The following is a 12,472-nucleotide window of genomic DNA, read 5'->3' as shown; positions in this document are numbered from 1 at the left end:
CAAACAAATAAATCTAATGTTCAACAAGTGACATTATCACTAGTAGGATAAAATAGATATAAAATACACTCAACATAAGAAATGCATAATAACAACAAATCATGCATACATTTGTATTGGTCAGCATAGTTTGATCTAACGCAAAATAACTCATTAAATCGCCACCACGACTACTTATCATATTTGACACTAGGCCCATCATCCACCACCCATACTTATCCAACATAAATATTAGTAAGGAAACATAGACTCTAACTCATTCTTTGCTAGACAAACAATTAACTGATTAATCATCACCGTAGACTAAGGACCTTAGCTGTAGGCCTATGATCACAAGCCAGCATCACACGTTGATGTTACCCATCTGAGACATCGATTTAACATCCTCGCACCACCTATGTGAAAATAATGAGATGTTGTTTAAGGAAACTCTCTGGAACAACCCAATCCCAAAAAAAAAAAAAAATCATGGGCACGACGCGACCGGCCACACTGTGGCCAGCCTCGTGCCCATGCCAGCTGCTCATGCAGCTTGGTGGGGCACCACGCGCCTGCGGCCAGCTGGCCGCGGTGGGCCCCGGCGGGCCCCGGCGCCGCCACTACTCCTCCACCGCCTTCCCTCTCTCTCTCTTTAAATCTCTCTCTATCTCTCTTTATTAATTAATTAGTTTATTTAGGTTATTTATTTAGGTATTTTTCTTCTTAATTAATGCAAATAGATTATTTAGACATGAACTATGTTAATAATATTATATATCCTTCAATATAATTTTATTAATGATAATTTTTATCATTAATGATTAATTAGGTATAAATATATGTAATACTTATATTTATTTATTTATTTACATATCTATTAGATTAATAGATAGATTTGTAAATTATAATTATTAGATTTATATTCTAATATTCTTATGATCTACATTTTAAGTAATTCTATTAATTTATTAAACATTATTATTTTGTAACAAATAAGATAATGACTACATAGTCCCTAATTAATCAAGATATAATTTAATTATAATTAGGTTTTTATCTATATTTATATTTTATTTATAATTAAAATCTAGTCAATCATAAAAATAAGTAGAAATTCTAAAATCTAATAAATCATCATATTTTACTCGAACGGATTATAATGGGATAAACAACTAACTTTATGTTACTTAAACATTTTCAGATCCCGAACTCCTTATTTGAGACCCCGTTGTCCTTGCTAGCGAGAAGTGTCACACGGTTGATGGGCGGATGTAAGGGATACGTGGTTTGTATCTTCTGATCAGTGAGTAGTCTTATCCCCTAGATCCCTTTCTCAAATTAGGATTTATTATATATTATGTACATGCATGTTTTGGCCTCCAGCATGATTATATGACTTTATATAGAGATGATTTCAGTCGAGCATATATTTTATCATGCATTTGATTAGACTGATCTGGGATATGAGTACATTGGTGATATATAGAGATAATTGGAGATGATTATGCTATTATGGTTTTATGTCGGGATGATTTCTATCATGAGTATGCATGTGGTAGATTAGCATGAGTATGCATGTGTTAGATACATGGTTGGAGTTTGCATTACATCATTTTGCTCTTGATTCCTATTCCACCTAAATTCCTGTTATGCATTGACTTGTTATTGTACTGGATATATGCATATGATTTGTCATTTAAAAAGGAAAGCATGAAATGTGATTGATAGAATAGTTGATAGAAAGCGTGAGGATACCCGAGTGGGCGCGAGGGTTAGGACGCGCTTGGTGGATGATTGATCGCTCGACATGGTCGCGATCCTGTTGGCCTTACGTCCGAGGTCGTTAGTCTGTGTGCGCAACAGACATTCGGACACATGCCATTCGCCAGGGCATATGTGGCGAGTTATCCTCACGAGATTTCTATCAGCTAGAAGGGTGCCCGGTCTGGATGGATGTTGATACCCTAGCGGATGGCAGGATATGGTTATATTTGAGATACTCCTTGCGGATGGCAGAGTATGCTCTGAGCCTTCAGGCATGATGTTGAGACCGGGTACCGGGTGTTGACTATGCATAGTGGTCTAGTATGATGATATTATACCGAGATGTCGGTGATGATCGTGATGTTGAGAAATGCATATGATTTCATTATCATTCGGTTACCTGATTATCGAGTGGTCAATATGCATCATATATGGTTGCATTTGATATCATAGCATAGTCATGATCGGCATGCATCATGTGTCATATTTGAGAGAGAGTTATGATGATAGATGATATGGAGATTTGTTTACTCATGGTCGAGGATTATATACTTTTATCAGTTATGACATGTTATCTACTTTTCATTTATATATTATTGAGGATACATTCATATACTCATTCATGACATGATACTCTTTCTGATTCATATTATCCAGTACATGATTTACTCTCTGTTTGGCATCACTGATTCGGGGTAAGGTCTATTCACTGAGCCTTTTGCTCATGACTCTCTTTATTTCTTTTCTAACCCCCTCAGATATGTGGTACGTGATAGCGACTTGAGAAGATATTTTAGAGCGATGATGAGGTGAGCTATAGATGCGAGATGGTATAGATGATAGTTTATATAGAAATCGAGTTGTACCAATATTTGATATTTGTACTCTTTTGTATTAGACAATGATTTGTATAATACAGGTCGAATCATAGAGTAACCTTGTATTAGTTATTTTAGTTGTATCTTGATGGTTTGTTGTGGCCTGTGTGGGTCCTGCCAGATTATGTGGCGGTCTAGTGTATATTATTGTGGACTTTGATATTCATATACTAACAGGTTTATTTGGTTAAGAGTATGATTTATTTGGTGATGGATTATGTAATCATGGATATGTTAGCAGGTGTTATTTGATGATGTCATGATTGTATGTGCACAGGAGTGTATCTGTGCGTGACGGGCCCCGCCCGACCTGTCGCGTGCGCCGCACGTGTCGTGTGAGCGCGTGTGCGTGCACGTGCCCGTGCCGGGCAAGGGCGTTACACTCTCACCCTACACTATTAAGTACCGCTAGGTTTACTTTATCCTACCCTTTAATCTTTGATTTAAATACATGAGCCCTATTATATAATAATATAATATAATTTTCTCACCTTTACCCTAGCTAAAAGGTGTGGTTTACTCTCTAGATATGGAAGTCACACCCTTCATATTAGTGCACATGTGCAAATGACAAGATATTATGCTACACAATTAACATAATGAAAAATATCATCATGATAGAGTAACATGAGTTATGATACATGAACATACTAAATAATAAAATGCATAAATCATGATAAAGATAATCATATCAACCATTATGCTCAATCATCATGTGCAACTACAAATTCTAAAACTCTCATGTTGAATGTGAGATACTCTAGTATACAACCTAATATATCATATCAATTATTAATAACAAATGAAGATAGTCCACTTGTTTGGATAAGCCAAATTCCCTAGTGGTGAGAAGACTTTGATCTAAATTGGTTTGCACTAGTTCTAGAGAAATCTGTGATAACATAATAAGTAAAAAAAACTATTATAGCAATAATTAAAATCAAATTTAAGTACTAAAGAAATCCCTCAATGAGCTTGAGCTCAAACTTAGGCTTAACCCATAGCCCACAATGGGCTAACCATAGCCAACTCGTAGCAAGGCCAAGCCTAGTCCAGCCCTCAACGAGCTAAGTAAAGACCGAAATAGGCCAAGCCCAACTCACAACGAGCTATCCCCTTCCTACTTGCTCTACTTTCCTATCCCTCACTACTCTCGAACACTATTGGCACTTAAATAGACAATTAATCCAACAATCATCTATCTTTGGCTCAAGCTAGATTGCCCAAAAGGATGGAATTAGATCAGGGAGCGAGGTCAAGTGTCTAAAAAGGTTTCGGCAAGCAGGCGAACTATCATAATAGGGTGGAAAAATTATGTGAGAAGGATGAGTTGAGTTTGACACAAAGGGGCGCAGAGGTGACCCTACTAGACTTCATGCCGAGTTAGAGGTGGTTAGGGAAGGTAGTTGAGGAGTTGTTAGGCTCTGAAAAGGGCAATGTTGAGAAGATGTGATGATCAAACCAATACAAATAGAGGCACCATCAATGGGTCAATTCAGCCATGCCTAATGCCAAAAGGTGGTCCAAGCCAAAGCATTTCACTCCCATAAGCTACATGACCTTGAAGGCCACTAGTTGAAACTCATTAGTCAACCAATTCCATCCCTCAACTCTGCGGTGAGGGAGGCCAAGCCGATATAATACAAAAAATAATAAGGAAGAAAGAAAGAGTTCATTAACAAATCTTATTGAGGGGGTCAGCAGACTCCCACCACACAGTGGTGCAAAAGAGAATAGAAAGAGTTTTGCTAGAAGAAAGTTACTCGATGAGAGGAATGATTAGGAAGTGTTTAAGAGGAAAAAAGGGGAGTTTGCATAGCGTTGAGGCTAGACTATGCATATGCTTGCTTGGTGTTGGCTTTTTCAGCCTATATATGAGTATTACATGAGGGTAACCTCAAGTGAGGGCATGTGCTTAATTTGGGTGTTTCACATATACCATTATTTAGCTCTTCAAGGGTAGAAAACAAATTATAAAGAGAACATACAAAATAGGCACAACCCAAATCCAAAATTCACTCATATATGGCATAATAAACATAAACTAGTAAGTGCAATATTTAAGTCCTCTTCATCATCATTCTTATGATCTAAGTCCTCAATGTGAGACAATCTTTTTTTCAATACTCTTTGTTGCAATAATACTAATGTTCATCTTTTACAAGAATCTTTTGCTATGCAAATCAATCCAACCTCTCTTTTTTCTATATTATGATACCCTGAGTTAATTAAAACCAAACCATTTTTAAATAGAAATTAACCAAAAAGATGTTCTATTAGAATATCAAAGATAATTTTTAAAATACCTAAATTATTCTTTGGTGGGTTAAATTAGGCTGATTAGATCTAGGAGGAGGTTTTGATTTGGTGGGGTGGACACATGACTTAAAAAAAGGTTGGTCAAGGTTAGAATTTTTTAACAGTATTTTAACAATTTAATCAATAAAGTTGTATAAACTATAGGCTATAACTAATGGTAGTTAGGCAAAGTAACAATAAGGTATTATCTGAAAATTACGAAGGAAAACAAAGGGTTTACTTATAAAATCCTCAAAAACGAAGTATTGATAAAAAGAGAAAAGAAAATATAGGGTGCTATTTGAAAATATTTCTAAATTCAATAAATCAACGAAGTGCTTTACCCTTGTTAAGAATTTCAATATTTAAACTTTGCAAATCAACTAGTATTTTGTTATAATCATTCATGCGGTAAGTTAGAAAAGTACCTTATTTAAACTAAACATGAAAATTTTCTTCTTCAAATAAAACTGATTCTATATGATTTTCATCACATACTTATTTTCCAACTTTTTCCGCATATTCTGTGACATCTCTTTCATAATGAAAGACTACTAATTCTTTGCGAGACAAAACTTGATAGTGATACAATTCTAACAGTTTACAATCTCCTAATCTTTACTTAACATTTTTGTAGCTTCCTCCTCCATAGCAATATCTAGCTCTTGTTGGAACAAAATTTCCAAAATTTTATATTGCCGCATGCCAAAATTATTTCTTCCATCAAATTTCTCTATTTTAAATTTGCATATTCATAGCATCTCGAAGATGATTTATGTGACAATTTCTCAACAAATGATCAAAATTGTAGATGAATCCAATCCAATTCCTAGGTCGAGAATCTAAGCATTAATACCACTTTTTTCTTATTAAAAGCAAACAATAAAATAAAAATAAAAAGAAGACATACTAATTTCCTTTGGAGGATAGTAGAGAACTCGGCCGAAGGTCCTTTTGGATCAACTTGCGAGTGGGTAGCCTTAAAGAGCTGTGCCCATGACAATAGCGTGGACGAGAAAGAGGCTTTAAGACCTTCTGCATTATATACTTTAAGAGTAAGATAAGCCCCGATAGTAACTACCTCCCTACTATGAAGGGCAACATTTACTACCACCGCAGGAGGGCGGCATTAACTTGGTCAATGACCGAGGGTGGGTCAGACAAGTCTGGTGGGACAATGGGGGAGGTAAAGGAGTGATCCCAGCTACACTTGAGGGAGCGCTCATCTCTCTTTTTATTTTTCTCAGTTTCTTATCCAACTTAGATTCATATGACTAATAAAAGATACATGACTTTGTTCAAAATATTGTTATTATTTAGTATACTTTCTAACATTTTCTTCTTATTTTTCTTTATTGCAAGTTTTTGGTTTTGATGCTTTTAGAGAGCATAAAAATATTGTATGGTTTCCTCTTGTTTTGTGTCATTGGCCGCTATTGCTACATCTATCACTTAGACATTTATTTCATATATATTAAAGTTGGGTAAATTTGCTCCATAAAACAAAATCGTTTATATTTTTATCCCATACCCTTTTTAGTTTCTTTTTGCACCTTTACCCTTTTTAGTTATGAATGATCGTAATACCCTTTGACTCATTTAAATGAATCAAGTCACCATCTCACGCAAGGCTTACCATCTTACGCAAGGCTGCAACATTAAATATAGTTTTTTTTTCTACTTTAACACTTATTAGGAGACAGAGAGTTCCTATTTCTTGAATAGATAGAAGGAGAGAAGATTTATTTTTTTGTTCATGTCCTATAGGAAAATTAATTTTATTCTTCTTTTATATGAAATCTAAAAATATGAACTATAGAAACCAATTAGTATGTCGTACGTGGACTTGTGGGGTATCGATTCGGTGTGGTCTTACCGCCTGTCTTTCTTGAGGTACTGATCTTCATCGAGGAGATGACAAAACCGATCAGTTCATGACATATTCCTTTAAAGCATTATGATTATTCTGCATTGCGTCAACCTTATGCAACAATGTTTGAAACATGTCTCTAAGTTTCTCCGCCAAGTCTATGTTCACACCTATGGACGTTGGTTGACTCGGTCATACCGTGGCCATCCTAAGGGAATCGGTCTCTCGGTTAGGGTTATTGTGGATTGAGTCTTCCCTTGTCGGTGTGTTCTCTATTGATCTCCTTGTTGATGTCATCTTCCTTGTTTCCACCATTAATGGAGGTCCGAGGTTAACCGGGCTCTGATACCAATGATAGGCTACGGAACGATTCCTTTAAGATCTAGATTGATTGCAGAAAGCAGTCCGCGCAACTAAGGAAAAATATTCACCAAATATTTTTCCATAGTCAGAAAATTACAAAACCAATTGGGATCGATCTGTAACTCCTTGATCTATGTCTTTCGTATTTACGCCCTTCGCAGATTTGAATTGCAACTGGGACGAAATCACGATATAGTATGGATGATCGTGGTGGTGACAGTTAAAGTGAATGATCGGGTTATGGATGATAATGGAGATGAGGGTGGATTATTGTTGTTTAAGGGATAAAAACAAAGGGGAAAAAGTGATCGAGATCTCAAGGAAGAGCAAGGATTCGACAGACGAGGGAGATTAGAAATTAAAAGAGACCTTGCCAACAGTAGAGGTGACTGGTTGGTGAAGATGGAGAGAAATTAGGGTAGAGAGACTAGAGAGAGGATAGAGTGGTAAGAAACCAATATTCCATAAGAATAATGATTTTGACTGACATCTACACCTTTATAAAGGCTAGCCAAAATAGTAATTATTAACCCTAATTCTAGTGGACTCTTATCGATCGCGTTTGAACGCGTCCGACCGCATTCGAACGCACAAAAGACGTTCTCTGTTTTTGCGAACCTGATGCAGGCGTTCGAACGTGGTGTTCGAACGCGACATATAGAAAATTTATTTTAAAGAAAATAAATGACTAATGCAATAAGAAAAGGCTCTAACTAGGTATATCAGTTTGATTTAAATCTAGCACATATATATGCGGCAAGCTTTTAAGAAACTTACTCATATAGTAGATTAACAACTTCTTCAATGTCAGAAAGACAACAAATTTGTTCTGGTTTTTTATGTTAGGAATGTTGAGGAAATAGATGATTCAAGGCAGAAAATAGAAATGATATTGGAGATTGTCGAAAAGATCTGCTCAGTAGCAGGCATTGGAGTAATACTACATGATGACCAAGCATTGTATAAAACAATCAGATTCATGGTCTTGTGGAACCATAGTTGGTGTGCTCTGTAGCTCTGGAGCCTAGGGTATATTACCTGGTGCTTTAGGTAGCATAAATCTATGAGCCACGATGAACATTCCATACAATGGTTACACTTAGGTATGGTTGAAACCTTGAGTTATTGTTTTTTCCTGAGTTGCCGTTTACTTGGTTTTTGTTCATTTGATGTTTTTTCCTTAGTCAATTAGAGAACTAGTGGTGCTTCTATATGTAATGTAATAATAATTGAGGATTTTTTTGGTAAATAATGGTCGTAAATCATACTTAAGTGACAATGTATTATTAAGCTTATAAATTTGATAACGAGGGTAAACAAGATCATAATCATAGCAACATACTTTTCTATACACTCAAATTCATGACAATTAATAATATCGTATGACAATTAATAATAGCAAATCATAAGCTTTCCCAAAGCCTCAATTAACGAGGAGGAATAAACATCTAGTAGTAATATCACTCGTACATGCTTGACGACATTGTATATGATCAGTTATCTGTGGCCTCAAGCTAAGAATCCTAGTCATAAACTTATCCTCATACTCATCACCACACCCCCCGTGAGAAATTACGAGCCCCTAGCTCGGAAAACTACCCTAACTCTCCATTATCAGGTACCGCTAAAGCTATAAACCCAGCATACAATTTTCTTGATTGCCCTCTAAAGACTAACAATCTAAGTGAGTACAAGAGTACCGAGATTTAACTACTTTGTGATACATGTACGTGGTGCAATATCCATAGCATGATCATTGCAGTTATGATGCATACAATGTGCAAAGTATGTATTTAGTCCTCATAAAATGATAATGTATAATTGCTAATAAATAAAGCATAAACATAAATGTCATAATATTATTATAGTATTAAAATGCTAGCATCATCATATTATGTTTATCTTATCCTTAGATTATAGAGGAGTCACTTGATTGAAATCGCTCTTAGTTATTTGCTTCTCTTTACATCACGAATATTCTCCCAGTATAGACATGGATCTCATATGATAAATATAATTATATCATAAGTAAAAGAATCTAACAAAGAACTATTTAATTAATTATATCATAGAACTTTTGTCATAGGCTTGAAAAGGTTCAATTATTTATCTAGTCAAACTAATTATTAAGAATACTACACCCAATTGTTATTATAAATAAAATTAATTTCAATAAAATATTATTCACAATTTATACAGTTCATGACCTCTAATATTCTAAACAAATGAATTACCATTTCCTAAAAATTAAATTTATATGACTCAATTCAATAAACTCAACTTTAATTAAATAACTAAGGGAATTAAAAACTAAAATCAGCTAATTGGATATGGCCCAACCTGAGTTTGCTTGGGGTTTGGCCCAGTCCAAGCCCCATGACCTTCACCTTCTTCCTATCTTACCTAATGGAGTCATAAAGAAAAAAAAAAAACTCTATTAATGGAGATGCCAATCCACCCAAAGGCTAGGTGAATGCGGCATGAATATCTCACAAAAAGATAGAGGATGGAAAGAGGAGTATACTAGCCAATAAGGAAGCATGGACGACGATGGCGGCGGCTAAAGCCAAGACACGAGGTTGACAGAAAAAGTCCACCTGGCGTAGCCTCAATTGGAGGTTGAGCCAGCTAGTGGAAGGTACCAGCAACAGAACATCAGGAGGAAACTTTCCAAGTTAGAGCTAGGACGAACAACTATCACCGGCCAAAGAATTTGACCAGACAAGGATCAAATAGAAAAATCTAATATAGCCTTCTTATCTACACTAGATAAAAATGAAATTAAACGCAAGGAGGCCAAGCTTACTAATCGGAGAAGGAAATGGAGTGGTTGGAGGGGTCTGGCGGTTCACCGGCAGCAAGAGTTACCTTCCAACAAAGACGTGAAAGAGGAGAGAAGGAAAAATAGAGAGGAAAAGAGAATTTGATCGGCTGCGAGAGAGGAGAAAGAGGGAGAGAGAGAGAGAGAGAGGACGGGATTTATATAAAGATTTAGGGATTAAGCAACGGCTTGATCAAAAATCTCGTCAGAGATTTCGAATAAAATCGAAACGGAAGACATGTTGGTTGGGGATGAATGCGGCACTGTGCGCACATGCTTGCCTCAAAAATTTTTTTTTTCAAGGTTACACAGTATGTTCCGCTTCATTTAAATAGAATAAGTTCACGTGGTTTTATGCATCTGGAATCTTTTTCTTTTTATTTGTCACCACTCAGCCGTATAATTTGGTAGCTACTTGCCTGACGGTTTATTTGCTCTTCAGGCATATGGGACCACTGAAATCCATGAAGTATGGCGGCATTGTGAAAGCCATATATGAATTCTCAAAGAAACATCAAAACTTTGGTAAGCAATCTCATTATTAGGTTATATAAGTTTCTCTTTGTTGACCACGCTGCTACATAACTGAAGTCAAATCTTGAATCTTCAACATTTTATTCTTCATTGTTTGTTGTATTATGCTTGTGCGAACATTCTTCAAGCAGTAACTGTGAATTCTTCTGATCTTTGTGATATTCAGGTTCCTGAAAGTGATGCCGACTTGTGAATGATGAAGAAAGACACCATATTCACTGGATAGGCTTTACTAACTCCTGGTTGGGTATAGTTTCTTGTTCATGTTTTTCTTTTTTATACATCACAAGTCAATAGGAGATTATATTACTGTTCTTGGTAAGTATCTGAGGATGAGTTACAGCTTCAGTGACAGTATGATGTGATATTTGTCATGTATTGTAAGTCTACAAATATTTGTTGAAAATATCATGAAAGATATGGAGCCCAGATTTGGAGATTTGGTGACATTGGTTTTTCCTTCTCTTTTGGTTCCCTTCATAAAGCTCTTCTTTTATATCCTCTTTCTATGTGGATGTTTAGAATGGAATAAAAATCTAACCAAAGGCATAGAGGAGATTTTGTACTAATTACGTACTAAATTGGTTTGAGAGAATGATGTAAAGAAACGTTGTTATTTTGTATGTTATTTTGAATATTGAGAGAGATGAACATATTTAAATTAAGGTTAAATATATTTTACTATCTTGTACTTATGCCTAATATTATTTTATTTTCCTGAATTTTAAATAGTTTTAAATTAGATTTTGTATTTATAATTAAAGTGAGACGGTTAGTTTGTTTGTTAAATTTAACTTAACGATGTCAAAATGATTAAAATACTCATATTGTGTTTGAGATAATATAGTTAAATGATAAATAGTCAATCATACTTTAGTCATGAAATATAAAGACTAATTTGAGACTTTTTAAAGTATAGGTGATAAAGTGATTTTTAAGTATAAGTATAGGTTTATAAAATGTATTTGCTCTTAAATTAAACTCTATTGATTTTGAATCGATATATTAATAAAAGAAATTTATAATGATTGAAGAGAGAGATCCGAAGTAGTCTGTTATCATTTTAAATAAAATAAAGATTGATTTGAATCTACTTTGAATATAATATCTTATTGAACAGTTATCCTTTAATACTCAAACGAGAGAAGAGATATGTTTAAATCCGTAATTAGAGGGTCACTGGGAATTCAGAACCGGATATAAAGAAGAGAGAAATAAAATCATATTTGTACGTAGGATTAACATTAGGTATAAAATGGAATATTTAAGTATTTGGCTATTCTTTATTTAACTTTTTTGGCCCCTAAATAAATCATAAATTGTTGTGAGGGATATAGTCATCTCGACTATAATAGTAACTGGCTTGCTAGCTAGTCGTGAGGCGACTGCTAGTTTCCAGATAGAACTCAACTGTAGTCTAACTTGTTTATTTTGAACATGTTCAGTGATCTAGTAATCTGAAGAATGGACAACAGTAAGAAGTTTCATTTGCTAAAAATGCTTTAGATCCAGGTCCAAACCTGACTGATGGTAACTTGAGGTTAGCTTAATCTAGATCTAATGTGTTGGTCTATACTAAATCTGATAATAGCAGATAAAAATTATCTTATATTTTATTTTTATTATTATTTATATTCTACCTTATGAGTATTTATTATTATGAATTTTTATAAATCACATCCTATATTTTGCTTGATTCACACTCCGTTCATTTAACATCTTAATTAACTTAACCTAATCATAACTAAACAGAACGATACTAGAAAGGGAATATTATGTTATAATTCACTGTGTAATTTATAATATTTCTAAATTACCCTTGTACTCATTTCTAATTTTATTCATGACTTAACATCTATAAGCATTTTCTCAAACTATGGAGATCGCCTAAATGCCAAGCTGACCTCAAAGCCTCTAAACTCCAAGCTGTGGAGATCTCAGATCCTCCCAAACTCCAAGCTGTCG

At 34.9% G+C, this 12,472-nt stretch overlaps 1 long non-coding RNA gene across 2 annotated transcripts in view; it reads right to left on the bottom strand.

Annotated features, from left to right (window-relative positions):
• Window positions 1-5,917, bottom strand: part of LOC140774674 (uncharacterized) — a 32,502-nt gene extending 26,585 nt beyond the window's left edge. The window contains exon 1 of one of the 2 annotated variants that reach the window (XR_012106632.1): window positions 5,830-5,917. This is a non-coding gene — a long non-coding RNA (uncharacterized lncRNA). The remainder of the gene's footprint in view (window positions 1-5,829) is intronic. The other variant, XR_012106631.1, reaches the window with a different exon arrangement.
• Window positions 5,918-12,472: the final 6,555 nt, after the last annotated feature.

This window comes from Typha angustifolia, chromosome 13 (assembly GCF_048772165.1).
Source record: "Typha angustifolia cultivar Huaian chromosome 13, ASM4877216v1, whole genome shotgun sequence".
In the NCBI taxonomy this organism is placed as follows: Eukaryota; Viridiplantae; Streptophyta; class Magnoliopsida; order Poales; family Typhaceae; genus Typha; species Typha angustifolia.
Note: the sequence above shows the minus strand (reverse complement) of the source record. Positions and strands in the feature narration are given on the sequence as shown.